Genomic DNA, 20726 nt, shown 5'->3' with positions numbered 1-20726 from the left:
GTTAGATACGAGGCGCTGGCGGGAATTCTGCGCTACGCTATCTCTCATATCGCACCAGTTTCTCGGATATGGTCGGTTGTTGGCAGTGGCTCAGCTGCGCATCCTTTCCGTGCACTTGCCAGAGCTCGCAGCAAACCCAGATGCAACCGCTGCAGGCGAATTTTGTATAGCTGATAACCAAAGTAGGCCTGAATCACTTACCATCAACTTGTAAGTTCTGCAGCACTCGCATATCAGAAAGTTCGCGCATGTTATTTTTTTTTAGAGCGCAGCTCTTTGGCATCCGTTCCTGGGTTTCGCGTCGTCGTCGGCGTTGTCGTCGGCCTCGTAACCAGCTCCGCCCCCCTTTCATCCCCCCAGCGCTAGCAGCGACCGACTGATACCGCTGGATGCCGCTGACGCCGCTAGAGAGTCAAGATAACGTGACTGCATAGAACACCGTCGCCGCCATGCAGAAAGAGGAGGAAAGGGTCCCCCCCCCCCTGTTCTTGTGTGGTGGATAGGGTGCTCTTCAGTTGCCGACGCGCCGGTTATTTCACGTAGGCCCCGGCACGTCGACAAATACGTGACCACCTTCCCACGGCTAGACCTGGTTCTTAGCGCTGCGGAAGCGAGGGTATCATATTGTTTGTGTCGGCATCGGCGGCGTTGTCCCTGAAACCAACTCCGCAGCTGGGGTTGACTCACTATCGGCGTCAGCGGCATCAGTCAGTCGCTGCTATCTCTTCCCTCCTCCCTTTATCGTGTTGTCCGCTTGCTGCGCGCGCTTCTGCCCCCATCGTTTGCCGCTGGGTGTACACGCCGCCCCCCTCCCCCCTCTTCCTGCGAGTCTCCGGTTGTCAAAGCGCCGGCTCGAACTTAATTCCTTTCTTCGCTCCTCCTCCAATGCAACCCCTGTGCGGTGGCAATCAGAGAGCCAGATCGGTGGCGGCGGATCTGTATATGTGCACCGCCCGAGCCGAAATTGCCGCTGCCGTTCGCCCTGTGCGGTGGCTATTTTGCTGCGCTCAAATTTCGCATTAGGAAGTAACGTAATCGTCGGTAATATTTTTTTTGGCAACACCCTCACGATGTCCGCATAAGCTTACCTTAGAAGAATTGAAAAATATGCATTTAGTCGTTGAAGACTGGTCCAGGCCCAGGTGGCGTTACGTATACGTGATGTTAAAGGCACGCTAAAGGTTACTTTGAAGTAAAGTTAAAGTAATAAAGCAATGCTCTAGAACGTCTAAGGCGCCAATATAATCGCGAACAGAGCTTCAGTAAACGAGAATTTGAGGTAAATGCATGACACGATTTGAGACCCCCCAGCGACATTCCGGTACTAGCCCGATGACGAAGGCACTCCTCATCATAATTTGTGTCACTAGTACTCAACTACTCGTATTAAAAAGATCATTTCATTAGATTATAAGACGGAAGAAAATGCTACTTGTTTACTTCTGTTCGATTCTAAGAAAAAATAAGATTTTGACGTTACCCTTCAGTGGTATGGGTGGTCGAAAATTTCGTTTTCGAGTTTCAGTAGTTTTTTTATCGCGTCGTGCTGGGCTGGTTCTGCTGGCTCGCGAAACTTGCATTTGGAACAAGCAGCGAGGATGCCACGCCCATGTGAGGTCGTGGGATGCGCGAACGGTCCGCAGAACTTGGCCAATTAAGGGCAGTTGCAGCGGCGAATCCAACGTTACTTATCACTGTGTGCCAACGAATGAACTTCTCCGTTCGAAGTGGTTAAGTGCCGTAACTCGGCCACAGCGCGTTGGCAAATAGCCGAAAAATCGCATAGTGTGCTCGCTGCACTTTCGGCCAGAGGATTACGAGTTCAACGCCGACTTACTGAAGTCATGTGGAGCGCCTTTCAAAGCAATGCTTTCCCGCAGCGCTGTTCCGTCGGTCTTGCCGGCATTCTCCGAAGCGCAAGAACAACTGCAGGTCGAAGACGTGGCGGGGAATGCGGCATTTGGTTTTCACAAAGGAAAAGCTACAGATGTGCGAATATGTACAGCCATGACATACAGTTGCCGTCGTAGTAGTACGCAACGACGCCGGCAGCGCGAGCCCTCAGCAGCAGGTCACGTTCATCAGTGCTTAAATCGTTGAAGTCGAGCCCAGCATCGCGAGTCAATGTGTCGTTGTCAGGGTCGTCCATTGCAACGAGCATCAAAGTTGGCGTTATAAAATAAAGAACGAGCTTATCCGTCACGCGCTTTTCCCTTGCGCTAGCCACCATAGTTCCGCTTTCGCGCTGCCGTCGGCTCTGTCTTGGCTCTGTTTCTGGCCGCGCGTTTGCGTTTTGCGCAGAAAGCCGTAGCGCCGTCTGCGGGCGCCGTTTTACTCACCGACGGCGCAACGTCACTATGAGACCATGACGTCACCACTCCTCAATCGGAGGGCGGGTTAATTGAACTGCGCTAGAGGTACGCGGACGCTTCAGAACGCATTTTCTCTTAAAATAAGTCTCTTCTTTGCATGAAACAAGCGTTTCGAGGTTTCTGGGATGGTATTTCAACAGTCCACGTTGACTTAATATTAACCTTTAGTGTCCCTTTAAAGAACCTCGGATTGGTCGATGTAGAATGGCACTCTGAGTTATTTAACGACCAGTGGCTAAAATAGACTTTTCCGTATTCACACAAAGTCGAACGCGTAATACCAATCCTGAAACCTTGTAGGACCCCAGTTTGTTTCAACTCCTTCTGACCGTAAGCGTCACATTCTATCTTTGTAAAGTGATGGAGAAGATGATGGGCAGTCAGCTTATGTGGTGGTGTAATAATACAAGATTACTTTCGGATTACATGACAGGGTATCGACAGCGGAGCTGCTCTACTGATGCAGTGCTGGACATTCCCACACACGTCGAACAACGACTTAGCTGCGGAAATTTAACAGTCGTAGATTTTCTAGATATTAAACAGAGCTTTAGGCACTGTAAGCAACCTAAGTTTGCTTGTTAGTGTGTTAGCGCTTGGTCTCCGTGGCCGATCTCTGCGAATGAATTTCCAAATTTGTAAATCAGATGAAAGCGTTTACGCAAACCAACCGAAGGCAGTGTAATAATCACAAATTAGTGAAGGGTGTCAGTGTGCTTAAGCCATTTCTCTTCAATTGCGTTTTGGCCCCTTTTCAGCTAAATATACTGTCTGGTCTGCAGTATTTCTTGCTCGCAGATGACGTCCGCGTATGGCCATCTGCTTCGTCGACATTGCAGATTAGCTGCGGGAAGCTTCGGCAAGCTTCAATAGACGCTGCAGGAAGGTCTTAAACTTATGGAATACTTCTTGTCACGGTCAGCTGCCGCTGTAATACTTCGCGTGCTTGCACGAAACATCCCATTTTCCGTGCGGAACACGCGAAGGCTTCAAAACAACTGACCGCACTACCTGGGCCCTTCGATCCGCCTTCGTATCGCATCTGGACTCGGCCAACTCGAGGCTACCCTGCTTTGTCGACTATGGCCAGAAATTGCCTTTACGAAGTATTTTGCCTGCCGTATCGAAACGCCCGACAACGCTACTTACGGTGATTCTGGACGCGAGGAGACCTCCGAACGCACTCTGTCTCTGTCCTCCATACAGGGGACAGAGACCAGTGCTCACGACTGCGATAGCTCGCGTTGATCACGGACCAATTGTCAGAACACACCATTTCTGAAAGCCGACCTCATAAGCCGTTGCTACAGAGGGCGACGTAGGCATTGCTACAATTCTCAAGGACAACAAAAGTGTTCAAATTGATTTAGCTTTGATTGGCATCAATTGGTATTCGGTACAGTGATCGCGTGTCTGTGTTCTGTCTCCTTATTTCGTTTTTGTTTTTGTTTGTGCGTAGCATAGCAAACCCTATTTTATGTCCTGGTTAGCCTCCCCGCCTTTCTTCTTTCTTTTGTGTCTCTCCCTCACTCTTTTAAAAGGAAGGGATATGAGTCTTTCTTAGGCTAAGACAGCTGTACTGCCTTTCGTTAAGGCAGGAGCATTCGTTTTAACTGTGGAGCAGAGAGCAAGCAGAGGAAAGGCAGAGAGGATAACCAGAAGGGCGTCCGCTTTATTACCCTACACTGAGGGCGAAGCGAAAGGAAATAGAAAAAAAAAGTACAAAATTAGCATTGCGCCGACTGCAAATGATTTTCAGGAGCAAGTAGGCGTAAAAGCCGTCCAAACATCTCGTCTTCCACTTCAAAACAGAGTCAATTTCATTGATTTACCTTCAGGGCCGTTCAGGCGTTACAGAATAGAGTTGATGAAAGCGAGCATAATAACATCAAGTCATATAGTGTAAGCGATGACAAATAGGAGACTTGAACATTATGTGGTCTTGCATGGAGATGGAGGCAAGAAGGTGATTCCAGTCCCTGATAGTACTGGGAAAAAACGACTCAAAATATAGGTTAGTTCATAAAACTGGAACATCAACTTTGTGTCCGTATAGATGCACGGTGACACGTAATTAGCAGTGATTTCGACGGCACAGAGACAGGTTAGGAAGTTCTAACCTTTATTTTTGTAATTTGTGAGACGCTTGCAGTCCGGGAATAATCCGCTGCGTTAAACCTAACAGAGCTGCTCTGGACCGACTCTAACAAGGTTGAAGAGGGTTAGTGTATAGGTCCGAGACACTGGAAGTTTAAGAATTTGCTGTCTTTACACGAGCCTCCTTTTACGCGTCCCTCTGTATTTAGCGTTTTTCTCAGAGTAGGAAATATTTAAATAGCAGCTTAAAATGCAATGAATGAGCTTCCGTAATCTCGTTTAAACTGTAGAATACTTACAAATATTTTACTAAATCCTTAGATGAATTGCATGAACTTGTATGTTCATGACACTTCATATATTGATCATATTCACAGTTGCAGACGCTGGGCGCTGAGAAACGCAAGAATGTGTGGCTGTTGCTGCTGTTCTTGTGGTACTTCAGTACGTGCTATGCACAACCTCATTTTTCTCCTTCATTTGTTTCATTTTTTTTTAGTACCAGCCCTACAGTCGGTCGCTTTGCTGTTTTTTGCCATATGCAGGAATCGGCACACAAGAATTCATTCATTTCGCCCCCCTTCCCCTCAGACCGCCTAGCTGCGCAGCAAAATGCCAGTGCCGCTGAGCCCTCACCATAGGTATACAAGCAAATCAGAAAAGATTATGCTCGGAATACTACATAGCATGGAACAGGATAGATGGAACAGGATATATACAGAAAGCCTATAACATACGGCAACAAACACCGTCGACAGTGCCTGTGGAAGAGCACAAGAGGCTTCGTTAGCAACGGGCTTAAGTGAAAAACGAGCCACGAGCAGGCCCGCCTTCAAGAGCACAAGGAAAAAGCCGAGGCTCTGCCTGATTGCTTTCGAATTCTCCAAAAGGCGCTGGCAGCTGTGCGTGAAGGTAGTAGCGCTTGTCATAATCCAAACGACCATTAGTCGCTGGGCTGACGTTAATATTTTGAAAACATCAGTCGTAGAATATTTCTGGCAAAGGAACTGTATTCAGCGTATGTTATGCATTTTGAATGCGCTATAAAATTCCGTGGTGGGGTTAATGTAGACAGCTTTCTGTTTCCTAGAAAAGGCAGTGAAGAGATCCTACGCACGGGTGTCTAAGGTCAGCTTTCGCACACAGCGCAAGAAAAAAAAAGAGAAGGAGGAGAAAAGAAAGGACATTCTCGCGCTGTCACATGTAGCCTTGTCACGAAGAAAGGTTTAAGACGGATGCTGTTGCAACTCGGGGTTCGAAGACGTATATGATCCTCTTTCCTCATGGAGGGGCAAATGAACGTGAGGCTGAGTCCGATATTCAGGACCTCGATCCAAACACTTATATATTTACATAAGTACAAGAAAATGCAAAGAAATACAGAAAAGTTGATGATAAAGTGGTAGTGACTGATCACTCCCTCCATCCGTAGCGCCTTTTATGCCTTGCGTGATCATTGTTCAGTCACTTCCCCCGATCCGGTACCAGGAGGCCGCTGACATCAGGTCCCACCAATCCGGAGGTAGGTTGCCCTTTTCGCCGACGCCGATCGTACACTGAGAGGTGATGGTCGGATCAACGTAATAAGCACGTCTCTGGCTTGGACACGCCAGTTTGTGCTGCTGACAGGTGACAGCCGTATCATTGCTAATTGCTGAAACCTTGCGTGAACGAGGTATTCCCGCGCTGGTCATAATTCATCCGTGTCGAGAACCATTTTGATGAGGTCGTCGGCCCGTTCCCCATAATCGTGCGAGCCCTGACCGAGGGGTGTCGCGGGGTGAACGGCCGATCACAACAATGCGCAGTCAGGCTAACACCAGTCTTTTCGTCAGCTTTTCTGCCAGTTTTAAGACATGCACCAGACATACCAAGCGTCCCAGTTATGCTAATTTCTCATGAAACGACACGCAGATGGGTTTGACACAATGTGCAGAGCTTACTTCATCCGATGAGCTAAGACAACAAAGGGCTGTTTCCGTGGCTCCCGTGTCCGTGTGGGCGCAAAAGGAACGAATGGCAGACACAGAGGCAAAAGCGTGTGATTACAATTTTAAATGTCGTTGAAGTCGTTTTTCCATGTCGGATTCACTTATTTTGTGGGTCCTCCAATATATCACCGTGCTTATCGAGTGGCTTTACAGCAGATGAGAGAGAATCGACTCTCATAGCATGCAATTTATTCACTTCTGCCTAAATCGTTAGTCATCTCCTTGCCAAGAAACACTGGTGCCATCTCTCTCTCTCTCTCTCTCTCTCGCTGTCACTCACACACATACACACACGCAAATAACGAACATATGTATATCTTTCTCACGTTCCTTATTTTAGGCGGGCTTGTTTTATTTCGCGAAGTTAAGACGCAACCAAAGGCGGAAAAAAGCTTTAGGACAGGAAAGAACGCCACTTGCAACTAGTTTATTGAAAGTAGACGGGATCATATATACAGGCGAAGGTGGCCATGTGCGCACGTACTATCGGCGTCAAATGAAAGTTGAACAGCGGAGCGCGTGGCCCAAGCATAAGGGAAGATATAGTGCGCGCCGTCCAGTCATCACCATTGACAAGCGCGCACCGCGCGGGCTGATCTACCTTGCGATGAGGGTGCATGGTGCGGGCGATGACTGTGCAAACTGCACCACGCGCACCGCTATTCGCGCTGACAGCACTTGTGGCTTCCGCGATCTGTGCGACAGCACTCGCCGTAAACTGCAATGTTTTAGCTTCGTTTTTATTTTTTATTTCCTCCCTTTCAAATGTAAGAACCAGGACAGAAGCGAAATTATCTCACTAGAAGGGGTCGCGCAGTGCGGCCAAATCGGATGTGCGCGCTTGTCAATGGTGATGACTGGACGGCGCGCACTATATCTTCCCTTATGCTTGGGCCACGCGCTCCACTGTTCAACTTTCATTTGACGCCGATAGTACGCTTGCACACAATACTCCAGCCAAGCTTGAATCGTTATCCAATCATACAGTGCAGAAACCTTCGTTCAGGGTTACGTCAAGCCACAGATGTATCGCTGACACCGACGTCATGGTTCATGTTGATGAAATAGGCCTCCATTAATTTCCGTGCCACGGAATGTCTGCTTTTACCAAGAATGCGGATATGGAAAAGATCCGGCTCATACTCGCAGGAATCGCAGTGCATAGGTAAATGTGCATTGATCTTGTTCTTGACAGACGGCTCGTGTTCCCTTGCCCTACCGTTGATGCAACGGCCTGTCTGGCCGATGTACACCCTGCCGCAATTAAGTTCAATTTCGTAAACCACACCAACCGCGTAAGTCACATACGGCCTTGTATGCTTTTTACCACAAAGGGTCAGCTTCTGCGGGTCTAAGATGCGTGGGCACAGACCAGCAAGCTTCCTTGGAGCCGAAAAAACAATAGGCACTTTGTACCTACTTGCCAATTTCTTTAAATTGTGGCCGAATTTATTCTTGTACGGAACAACCTGCGTCCTTTTTTCCACGAGCGGCTTCGCTTTCCTCTTACCCTTCAATTATTGAAGGAGGGTTTCCGCTACTCCAACCGCGATAGCACAAGGGTATCCGGCTGATCGTAGCCGTGTAACCTGACAGTTAAAGCTATCTAGCATTTTGTGAAAACAAGACCTCACCAATGCCGCCTCAAGACAATTTCATCCCTTTGCTGGGATGAAATTCTTGGCGATTGCTTGTGCAGCTTTTTCACAAGAAGACCCGGCAAGGTAACATAACAAAGCCACCTTCCTTGTCTGCTTGTAGGAGGCGAATGTTGTTTTGTTTGAAGTAAGTGACGACGTCACGGGTTGAGTCATGAGGGTGTAGCTGTGTGCGTCTAACGGCCTTCAGAAGGCAGGCTACACCATCCAAAAGGCACCGTTCGTGGTCGCCGCTATCCGCCTTGTTTAATGGATGGCTATTTCGTCAACATGAAGCGTGACGTCTGTGCCAGCTATACATCTGTGGCTTGACGTAGTACTGAACGACAGTTTCTGCACTGTATGATTCGATAACGATGCAAATTGAGTATTGTGCGCAAGCGTACGTGCACACATGGCCACCTTCGCCCATAAATATGCTCCCGTCTGCTTTCAATAAACTAGTTGCAAGTGCCGCTGTTTCCTTTCCTAAAGCTTTTTTTTCACCCTTCGTTGCGTCTTAGCTTGCCGGAATAAGATGGACCGACTAGACCAGCAACAAGTATTGATGCGGCTTTGTTTGCCGATGTCGTGACCATGTGGCCATGACGATGAGGACCCGTCCACCCCCACTGTGGTCTGGAATACAGTGCACACTTGTAAAAAAGCGTCTCGAATAAGAATTCGGGGCACTTGACCCATCTCGACCCATCCGACGACCGTGCTCATCAAAGAATCAAAAAGTTCACGAGTACGCTTCCGTGGTTTTTAGATTTGTGATAATAATTATGTGTATGATCTCTCAGTACGGCTGAGTATCCTTATTCGCTCGTCGCCGTAGTGCGCCTACACGAGTGAGCTGTATTGTGCATATTGTGGACAATAGACGATATCGGAGCATTCTTATTCGATGCAGTAATATGTACATGGTTTTCAGTTCATGTCCCACAGGGCAGCGTTTTATCGCCGTTTGTGTTTAACACCGTATTCGCCGCGCTTCCAAGTCTCTTGCGTCGGGACAGTGACTTCCCTGTGGGCATAATTATCTCTGCAGATAATATTGCTTTGTGATTAAGCGACCCTTCGCACCTTGGTCCGTGGCTTCGTGCAAGTTTGCAAAGAGCTCTGACCGCGACTTCAGAGCACTTGACTGAAGTTCGCCTGCCAATATCATCTGTTAAGTCGGCAGCAATAGCATATCATCCTAAACAATGCGCTCGTCAAACAATGAGCCGACTGTACCAAGACGGAACGCCTATAAGCAGGGCGCGACAACACCGTTATTTGGGGTTAATTGTGGATGATCGCACCTTTTGGCGTCCTGCCGTTAAATTTGTACGACACAAATCGCACTCCCTCCTTATTTATGTGGCCGCCTTGACTGCTAGAGGTGCTGGCTGCGACCAAACAACAGCTCTCCAGGTGTACCAGTCATCTGCACTCTCAGGCATGATGTATGCGTTAGCAGTCCTGAATGTGCCACCTAGTTTGATGGCCCAACTGGAACGAGATCGTCACGTTGCTTTCTCTAATGCTTGGTGATGCGCAATGTGTCGCATTACTCGCGGAAGCACTTTAGTTACCTCTGAGGCTGCAAGCAGACCAGAGAGCTGTATATCATATTGAGCGTCTGCACCGCGCATCGAATTGTCAATCGCTCCTTGATCGTCTGATTCACCGCCCGTTACCTCGCAAGGGGAAAATGGCGGCATTAGTTATAAACATTGTTGGCCGTTCTGAACATGCTGCTTCTACGCCTCGGCCTCCGGAAGATATCACCAAACACGTGTTTCCCCTTTATCTCACAATCCCTGACATACACAAAAAGTCTATCATGCCTTTTTCGCAATATTCCAATTGGCTCAGTCACGCATGTTCGAAAGATTTCCGGATTGCCTTCAAGTATGCACCGATGCACCTGTACACAGTGACGATCAAAGCGCCTCTACAGCATTTTTCTGCCTTTCGACTCGAGTACGACGTATATTTCATATGCCACATCCACCCTCGTTAACAACTGCTGAGCTAGCAGCGAATAATGTTGCACTGAAATACGTGCAACAGAAGTTCACCGCATCGAATATTTCCATCTTTACGGACTCCCGCGCTGCCCTTAGCAGATTACAACGCGGTCAGACTGATTGTCCAGTTGCGCGCAGCATTACTGACTCTGCCAACAAAATTGCGTAACGTAGGCTGCCAAAGCTGTATTACGTGGTTTGTAGCATTTTTCTATTTTCAGATGACAAAAACTAAGACACTATTTCTCCTATGTTAACATTCTTTAGTAGCGTGACCTGCAGTGACCGGCCCTACTGTGCGTGACCTGTACTGCGTGTGTTCTGCTGTATTCTTTGAGATTTGTCATCTTGCTTTCTTTCCTCTTTCCTTCCCTCCTTCCTAACTTCCATTTCTATGTTTCTGTTTCCCCTTTCTGAAGAGATGGCAGGCGTGGTGCCCTATCCGGCGGCAGTTGTCAGACTGCTCCTCGCTTTCCTTTTTTTGCCAAGTATAAATATGTTTTGAAAGCAAATAGTAGCTAATAAGAATAATTTACTGCAAATTGAAAAAGGGGGCGGCTATTTTTTTTTTTCTACGAACTGAAAAGGAATGTCCATCACTAAGATTTGATGACGAACTTTATTAAAAAAGTAACCAAATTAGCATTACAAACCTGTACTTTGCTTTTCCTCGACATCTACCTCTCCTCGATTGACTAACGCAAAGTGAGCGTGACAGTCGAGATTTGAACTAAGAACAATGCCCCCCCCCCCCCAACCTTTGTTTTCCCATACGGTCCGCTGCGTCAACGGAAACTGCGTGTATCCTGCGCTCTGTTGCAACATCTGCTGCAATACGGTCTTTTCTATACTACAACGTACAGGCATCGCGTATCTCATAGGCGCGATCGCCCTCAAACATTAAAGCGTATTGGAAATTGCAGTACCTTTGTACGTGTGCTGCAGTGGGAATTATACCCGTAAGCATTTTAAGAATAGGTCAGTCTGCGACTTGCTGTCATGAGTAACGCTGTTGGAAATAACATGATATCACGGCTGGTACACATTTAAATAAGCGAGAAAGATTTAAGAAAAGGAACCTGCCCAAGTTAAAGCCAGATAACAATCATGCCGCGTACGCGGCAAACCCTGCCGAAATTTAATATATGTTCGCTGCTCGTGTCTTGTCTGTTTGCCTTCTTTTTTATATTTGTCTGTCGTTTTTTTTTTTCATTGAATTGAAATTAAAGAAGGAAAGCATCGCTACGCAGGGGTTACGCCCATAGGCGTGCGCACAGGGACGGCAATAAGAAGGATGTGGCGAACGTTTGTGGTGACGGCTATAGTGCGTTTCATGAGGCAATGAGGAAAAAGAAGGATAATATAGTATAAGATGGAAAGAAACGTCACGGGTTTTATGACAAGCTCTCTCAAGTGTTTCCTGTCAACCATGTGTTCCACGTAAGCTAATGCCGCCGCACAATTTCGAGTCGGCGAGGAGGATGTCAAGGAAAGAAATCTGCAAAACACTCATCTGAATTGTGCAGCTCGTTCAATGTGGGATACTCGAATCATCTGGAAAGATTTTAAAAAATAAATTATGGGGTTTTACGTGCCAAAATAACTTTCTGATTATTAGGCACGCCGTAGTGGAGGACTCCGGAAATTTTGACCACCTGGGGTTTTTTAACGTGCACTTAAATCTAAGTAGGCGGGTGTTTGATGATATGATGATATTTCTTTATTATAATTAAATGTGTGCGCAGGAGAAGTTGGCATCAAGGGTGATGCCCGCTATTCCTTCTCTCTTAAGCAAACAGTACTTATAGAAAAAAAAATTGCCTGCTAAAACAAACAAACGAGAGGGAAAAAAAAAGGACAGAAACTGTACGTAACAAAGATAGGCCGGCTAAAACAAACGCAAGAAAGAGATTCAATCACAACATAAAAGCTCCAAGATTGGTCCAAAAGCGCAAACGCAGAGTTCACATGTTTTTCAAGTTGGCGCATTACACGTCACCACACAGAATTTGCACAGCAAGTAACGTTATTTAAGAATATAGAGCAGTCACTTGTATTTCGAGGGAGCGCAATCTACCATACCATATATGAAAGCTTACACGACAGGTTGTAACGACGTCAAGATCAAGAAACATTAGACTGCCGAGCTTATTCACAAAACGCAATTACTATGCTCTAGAAATTGTCGGCAATTCTTGTCACTTCCAAAAATTCTTTTCAGGCACTGAGTGCGCACTATATATTGCATTTCAGTTGTTGGGTACGGGCCCAATATTTTCCCCGGTGAGAGTGGCCGCCTGTCGCAGAGCACACAATTTATCCCGTAACTTTTTTTTTTCTTTGCTGCGCATGGGAACTGCAGTGCAACAAGAGGTGTTCAATATCTTCTGATTCTGAGCAAGAGCACAGCGCACCTTGGACTCGTTCTATCCTTTGTTAAAAAAGAGACAGAGATAACTTCTGTGTGCGCTGTGCGCAGCTATATGTAATCTTTGTATCATTGTTTCGAGCGAACGTAGGCAGGCGTTGTGCCCCTTCTGGTGGCTGTTGCCAGCCTGCTCCTCGCTTTTCCTTTGCTGTCAACTGTATATATGCTTAATAATAATAATAATAATAATAATAATAATAATAATAATAATAATAATAATAATAATAATAATAATAATAAGAGTAATCGTTACTGAAACAGGGAACTGTATTTTTAGGTAAATCTGAAATCGAACGAGGTTTCGACAACTGTTTACAAACCAGCTATCTCTCGATAATCGGAATGAAAGTTGACGTAAACTGTTGCGGGAACTGCAAGGTGAGAGAAGCATCAGATGAGTCTCATTTTCAGTGTGCGCCGCGCGTGCTGAACTGTCTGCCTCTGTGCTGGCGTGAAATACCACGGTGACTAGGAATCCACGTAAATAAAATTTTGCGTTGCATGTCTGTCGTGTTTGTACGTTTCGTATGTGACGTATATGTGTCGGAGTACCACGTGTAATGGCAGCTGCTTTAGTAATAGCAGAGGCGCGCAAATTTTCCGAAGATTAATTAAATTCTGGGGCGTTACGCGCCAAAACCACGATCTGATTATGAGGCATGGCAACTCTTACCTACACGAATAACCACTGCCATCCGTCGAGACGTTCACCTGCGAGGTTACGAAAACCTTGTGAAGGACTGCTCTAAGCGATAGGCGCTTTAGGCCATTGATAAAAATGTTTAAATGTTCGCTTCGAGAAAAGAAAATGCCTAAATCAGCGTGGCTATCATGCGCAAATGTGCCTTAAGTATGTACATAGATATAGCGCGCAATGAGCAACAGTGGTCGAAGGGTCCTGACGAAGACAACATCCTCTTGCCGAAATGTTAACTCCAGGCGCATCTCTTTTTCGATCACCGTGAGTCACTTCACCTATCCATCTTCCGGTGAACCTGTCTGGCGTGCAGTGAATTTCCTTTTTTTTTTCTTGTTCTTTTTTTCTTGTCGCAATTCAGCGGTAGCGTTTTCTTTTTGAATAAGTTTTACGCTCAACTACAGGGTTAACAACAAAGCAGTTGTACTCATAGAACTTTATGCTCAGCAGGGGTAAAATCTAGTACACCTTACCAATACCCTGACGTTTATACGATGCATGATCATTCTCGAACACAGGCGTGAGAATGTGACATTCACTAAGTTGGGCAGGGTTTCGTTCTCGCCCACTCCGGTCCATGGACGTAGAGCACCGGCCTTCACTAAAACACACGTGAAGCGTGCCACCAGGGTTGGATTCACGCACTGGGCCTCCCAATGCGAGTTACGCTAAAATCGGCGAAAGTTGAATGGGGGGTCTGCTTCATTTACTATTAAATTTCAAGAAAGCAATTAGTATCGCTGTGCTGCGCCAACTTTCGCCGCCATAACTGAACTCCACGTAAGGACTCACAAATGCTCTTTCTTTTCATTTTTCTTACTAATAACGGCTGCCCGACTGCGCCTCTCACATTCTCTATATTATGGTCGGCTTTTGCGACTGATTAGTGTTCCCACGCGGTCTCATTACATACTCCTCTAATTACGTAAGAGGGCCTTCGTGAATGCGACCTCCACGGTACTGTTTGCCGCGTAGTAAATTCGCTGTTTCGTCTCGACGCGGCGTAGCAGCGTCTCGTTTGCAAACACCAACCTTCCCTGAACAGGTCTCGCTTGAATGGCGCGAGCGAGCGGGGGCAGCTTGGAGATAAGGCGTCACAACGCGAGCACCGAACTCGGCAAGCTTACGCAATCGGCCAGACGGCAAGGGGTCGGGGGGTCCTTGAAGCGAGCGAGCAGGCAAGCGTGCCCTCCCCCTCGCGACCTTGGGGCGCAGCGGCCCGACGCCGGCGGTCGGAGAGACGCAGCGCGACCCTGCAGCGCGCTGCGGCTTCCCGCCGGCCTCGCTCCGCCCCGGCCAACTAGCGACCTCTGTGCGCAGCGGCGGTTTCCAGCGTCTGCGGTCGACGAACCCGCCCGTTGCGCACTCGAGGGCACAAAAGGGTCCCGCTACGCCCGTATTCCAGCGACTCCGCGGTGACCGTTTCTTGCAGCAGGAAAATTCCTTTGGGCCGTCGTCGTGGCTACACTCCGCCTCCGACGACGCGCGGGTTTTCCAATGGTTTTCCGCTTCTTTTCCGCCAGCCAGTCAGAAAACGCTCTTTTCACCGCTTCAGCTGCGCGATGAAACGGTCATTTGATAGGCACGGCGAAAAGCAAACGAAAACGTTGAGCGCAGTCTCCGTTCTCTCCATGAACATTCATGGAGGCTGGGAGGCGGATTTAGTGCTTCAGCTATCTGCGTGTAGTATGAGCACGTGTTGGCGAAAGCTGTTTCTTCACTGACCACATCGTCCCTTCCACTGCTGTATGAAACTCGCATCACGAGCACCGTGATGCTTCTTCCCAGCGAGTGTCTTCAACTCTTCAAATTCGGAAATGACAAACATGTCGAGAATAGAGATGCGACATAGTCTGGCGGCCGTTCGCATTCCTTAGCCTCGTGCGATGCACATAGCTCGGGACACTTGTCACCCTTGGTTCAGAATATGTAGGGAAATTATGTAAAAGGAAGCAAAAGTTCGGAATTTACTTAAATATTCCTTTCATTTTGCCGGACTTCGAGGACAAATGCTCTGAGCGAAGGCATAAGATAGAACGCCAGACCCTACAGTTTACTAAAGTCCAACGGGTTCTTGTATGTGTAGATGTTAATGTTTCATTTTCACTTGGACAAACAACGAAACATAAAAGCGGGAGATAGAACAAGAAGTGGGAGAAGCAGCACGCCGAGAGGTTAGGGAGAAATACATTGCCTATCAAGAGCTACACATTTCCAACGAAGCAACAAGATGCCCGCCAATATAGTCGAACAATGACTTGACAACAAAGGAAGGAGGACCAAGAAAACGAAGTCGCAAATCGTCTGGTCAGAATACGTTCCAGGAGGCCAAGGTAATCATACCGTAACAATTAGGCTAAGGAAAAAACATTTCGGCATGAAAATAATTACGCGACTAGGTAGCCCCCCTCCCCTCCCCGTCGCAGCGATGGTTTTTTCTTCTTATATCTTCAACTGTGTGTTGCTGATGATGCGTGTTTCTCTAAAGATTTAGCTAAGAAGTCGCCGAGGGACGGAGACCCTACCATAAAACGGTTCTTAAGTGATGGTGAATAGCTCAGACAAAACGAAGTACGAAGTAAAAGCGGTGAAAATATACAGACCGATCTATCTTGCTATACGATGCAGCACTCTGCACAACTCTGCAATACTCTGCGAGTACTTTGAGCACACGGGTATCGTTACAATCCTCGGTACATAGAGCGAATGTCACGGCAAAAGAAGAAGAAAAAAGAAAAAAAGCAATATCGTCTGTGTAAACACATAAATGCACACTTACACAAAAGGTCATATAACTTAGTATATACTAAATAGGACTGTATAGCGAACTGTTTTCTTTTGGGAGGCGGGGGAGGGGGAGAGAAATTCTGCGTAGTATGTACCTATATAAACGATGAAAAGCGGACTTTGAAGCAATAAGCCTATCTCGATCTTCAATATTAAGAAACAAACAAACAAATAGTTGGGTTTAACATTTAGGAACTTCACAGCGGGTTTCGAGGGACGGCCGCAGTGGAGCGCTGCGAATTAATTTTGGCCACCTGTGGTTATTTAACGAGCGTCTAAGCACGAGCGTATAAACACGAGTGTATCTTGGGAAAACCTGAATTGGCAGTTTCCCTAACAGAGTGGGATCTTTGGGTCAACGTTCACACACCATATCCAGCACCCTCACCTGAACCCACTTGTGCCGAAAGAACTGACATACAAACCGTAATTCGTAGCATATGTAGCACAGAACTCTGTCTGATGCTACCACGACTGCGTTGTTTTTCCTTTCGCCAGTGATCCCTTTGTCTCTATTATCGCTGTCATAATGTCATCGCTATCATGCTAGGCGCGCTTGCTGTATCCGAAACTTCGCTAACGTTGTCCTCAATTCGAGAGCAAGACAGGCGAGTCTAATCAGATAGCACGCGCTACATGAATAGCGTTATACAATTTCTGTTCTAATATGTTATGTGTGGTTTGCTGTGAAGATTGAGTGACAAATGGGCTGGCTCCGCCGCTCCACGTTCTATATATACAGATCTATATCAGCAAACAGAAAAAAAAAAGAAAAACGCGTAGCTGCTTTTCAGGTGTTGGCATTTCCTACTTTCGTTCGCTGGCATGTCAAAACGCCAAGACTTCGGCAACAACGCGACTGTTTAAAGAAACGCAAAGAGTCGTCAGGCCCAGCATTCACCGTCGATCACTTTTTTAGGAATGCTTGCACATAACGGCCAGCGCGGCTTCAGGCCGTTATGTGCAAGTATATATAGCCTCACATTCAGCAACACTTTTATGCTGCAAAAAAGTACTGATCTTATCTCGATATGCGCAGCCAAACCAGCTGACAGAGTAAGTCACTTCTTCAAAGAGGTACATAAACTGCGCTGAAACGACAAAAAATTCGGCAGAGACACTTAAGACTGCTTACGCGTGGGAATGCGAAAGCATTGTAGTCCCTCAGGTGAAAAGGTTATTTTTTTGTATAGCTGCTTCCTTCCAGACAGCTCCTACATTTCCCTCTACGGAGAAAGTCCGCGAAGCACTCTGACTCCTCAGTTGTCGAGAAGCGTCGAGTGTAATGCGTTTATGATGGGCGTCCCCAGAAGCCAGAAAAAACATAATAACGACATTTTTGGGGGGACTCAGCTCGACTGTGACAAAACAAGTGACGGGAGCTAAGACGATTAGGCATCGTATTTTCCACAGAACTGTTTTCGCCTCTGCAAAATGTTTCCGTGCTTGAATCATTTTCATTCCCAGTGGACGCAAAGAACTTCATTAAGACATTGTTTCTCAAACTGGCGCTCCTGACCATGAAGGGAGTCGTGATGTACTGATCTGGAGGTTGCGGGACGTATCAAGGCTTCAGTAAAAGGACAGAAAATTAGCATGGGCATCGATAAATGCAAGGCACACGTCGAAGCTGCGCAACGTGTTGCAAGTTCGCGAGTTATAGTGACCAGTCACTGCGTTCTTTGTTGAAAAACAATGTTCCTGGAAGCAAACTCGTTTAGATCGTTAAACCCATTTATTCCTAATTATAGGCGTTCCTTCCCCCCCCCTTTTTTTTTTAGTATCCCAAAAGCTTGCAGCAATGCAAGAAATCTGAATGGGTGGCATTGAAAGGTTTTAATAATTTTGCCAACAATGTAGCATGCGTTCAGGTAACATTACATTGAAGTTTAAGTGTGGAATGTGTAAGTTCTGCCTGACCCTGCTTCACCTCAGATCACCGATGCTAAGCAACATTGGGCATGTTTGACAGGTATACCGTCTGGGAACGCTGAATGCTGATCCTTTCCCCACGGAATAATTCAGCTGCTCGTCTGGAGCGACACATTTGCAGTGTCGGCGACTAAAATGTTCCGCTCTCCCCTTCCACCTTCTCCTCAATCAGACCTTAGGAATCACCTTTCATAACGTTAGTACTAATACCAACATCCCCCCCCCCTCCTCGTCCTCAAGACAACGCCAACTTGCGAGTTGCTTTCGCCACATTCCCCGCTGATGTGGCAAGCAAAGGGGAGAGTGCGTTGCACTAAGCGAACTCAGCCTTTGAGACACAGGTAAACTGCGAGGACGCCGGTCGCCGATGACGGCAGCCGCAGCTGAGACCCGCCACCCGTCGCTCGCGGTGTGTCAACCGAAATGTCAGCCATGCCGCGCGGCCGAGGAAGAAGGCGGCACGAGACGCCACCGTGAGGAGACGCGAAAGTGTCACGCGAGTAGTCAGCGATCTCCTCGATGGCCGCCAAGTGAGTGCCGCGCGTGACAGTTTTTGTTTGTCTAGCGAGACAGCGCAAACAGCAGCTGGCAGCATTCTGACAACAGCAAAAGCGGCGAGTGAGAGGGAAAAAAAAAGAAAGGAAAGAGAGGCTCGGTAGCGAAGTGAGGGGCACGCTGCCAAGATCGGAGGACGTCCACCCGGCATTCCGCTTCCTGCGGAATTCAACGCAAAGAAAAATGAAGCAAGAGGGTAGATGCGGCTGCGGTCGTCAGCTGTTGGCTCGTGTAAAAGTGACCTAGCTTGACATACGTGCTGACTGGGATAGTGCATTTTTGGCTAGCACGCTAGCACACCCAGACGACTTGCGAACTGAGATATGTCTGAGTTTGGGGAAGCGTTACTTGTGAGATGTGTATACAATACGTGTAATAATTAGGCGTGCCGTTTCCGACGGGTCAGCCAAGGGCAACAGTGTAGTCTTAATATTGACTGCGTAAGCACGTTTATGAAATTCGCTTCATTGCCGGATCGTTTTTTGCATGACCTCCCATCATCATCCTTTGATCATCTGATCATCAAACTATTCATTGTTTGTGGAGAAGCCGGCGACACATTCGTTGCCAACATTTTCAATTTCATTAAAATCGATAACTCACGCACGCTAGCTTTCATCACCACTTTTCATCACACTTTTGAAGATGGGTCACAAGCACTGCAGCGGATTCACACGGGGATGACCTTGGAGGACCGGCCTCATGTCCCCTCCTTCGCCTCCTTCGAAACATGCCTGCACTTCTGACGCACAACTTTGCTTGATATATATAATGTGGCACAGAAAATTCGTGCACTGACAAAATTGAGCCTGCACTGAACCCCCACCTCCATTCCCTATTTGTTTTGATGAGCACACCATACTAAAGTCCCTCCCTTACACCATACCCGAAGCTACACCTTGGGTCTACCCCAGAAGGCAGTGAAGGTACTTTGATGCTTGTTGAAAACGACTGGTTCGTGCGAGAGCGTTTGACTGCGAAGTGCTGTCCCCGCATGCGCGCCCATTCACCGCCACTCCGGTCCCCCTCACCGTTCTTTATATTCCCATTTTCCCTTCTCATAGTACAAGCTAGCCAACCAGACACTTTTCTGGTTAACATCCCTACCTTCTTTTTCTTTTCTATCTCTCTCTCTGGATCCGCCCCTGGTCACATACAAGCCAAACCCTAATGGCGCAAGATCGATCGAATAGGGAGCGAGCATTAGCAAGTAGGGGAAAGAGGCACTGGTTACTCGAAGAAAGCTTTCGTGTGTGGTGGAGCAAATGAGCAAGTAAATAAATGTTCCCGAGCTTGAAAACGAATGAAAACGGTACACGGTGACAAAAGGGAAAGTAAGGGTGTACATCTTGTCACTCTGAAGTGCAGTCCTGCTGCAAGTGACCGCGGCGTTATTTTACTTGTTTTTCTGTTTGTTCGTTTTAGACGGTACTGGTCTTCTAGCTATGCGACAGCTATACAAATTTTACGCAAAACGAAAAAAAAAAAACGCTGCGCCAAACCAATCCGTTGTGGGATAACCCTTCAAGCAAAGACAGGGCATGAGCTTCCATGATGGAAAAAAAAATGCAGGAATTTTCGACGATGACTGCCAATAAAGCGAACAGCACTGAACGCTTCTGGAAAGAATGCTTTATTAGAGAAATGATGCGCTTGAAGGCGTCTATCGGTTGCAGAGAGGACATCCAGGCGGCATTTGTCGTTTCATTGCATTAATTCCGCAGAGAACAGAGGCGTTAACCAGCACATCTGCAGCGGTGCCGAAGCCCTCTCCTGCATGCAGTCGCCACTGGAGAGGGTGGTGGGAGAAGAGGAGGCCTGTCCTTCACGAGCGCTCCACAAGAGCGTCTAAACCTTCAGACGGCCTAAAGCTCTAGCGCGATAGCACATGGCGGCAGGTCCGGCTATTGGCTTAGACGCGCAAGTATACAGACGATAACACGACAGCACCCCCCCGTCTAACGGAGACAAGCTCTACTTTCGCATTGTCGCCCACTGCCTATTTTCACAACATCCGCAATTAAACTCGATGTAATGTTTATTTCACCGTTGCAAATGCCGCATCTAGAACTCCTACGTTTGTGAGAACATCGAAGGTTTCTTTAATATGATATGTGATCCACAATTAGGTTGCGTGAGAGCACGCGCTCTTTGCATCAGCGCCTTCGTATAAGGGTGAAAGTCGGACAACCAACCACCGACCAAGGAA

This window comes from Dermacentor albipictus, chromosome 1 (assembly GCF_038994185.2).
Source record: "Dermacentor albipictus isolate Rhodes 1998 colony chromosome 1, USDA_Dalb.pri_finalv2, whole genome shotgun sequence".
Taxonomy (NCBI): domain Eukaryota; kingdom Metazoa; phylum Arthropoda; class Arachnida; order Ixodida; family Ixodidae; genus Dermacentor; species Dermacentor albipictus.
This window is presented reverse-complemented; position numbering follows the sequence as displayed.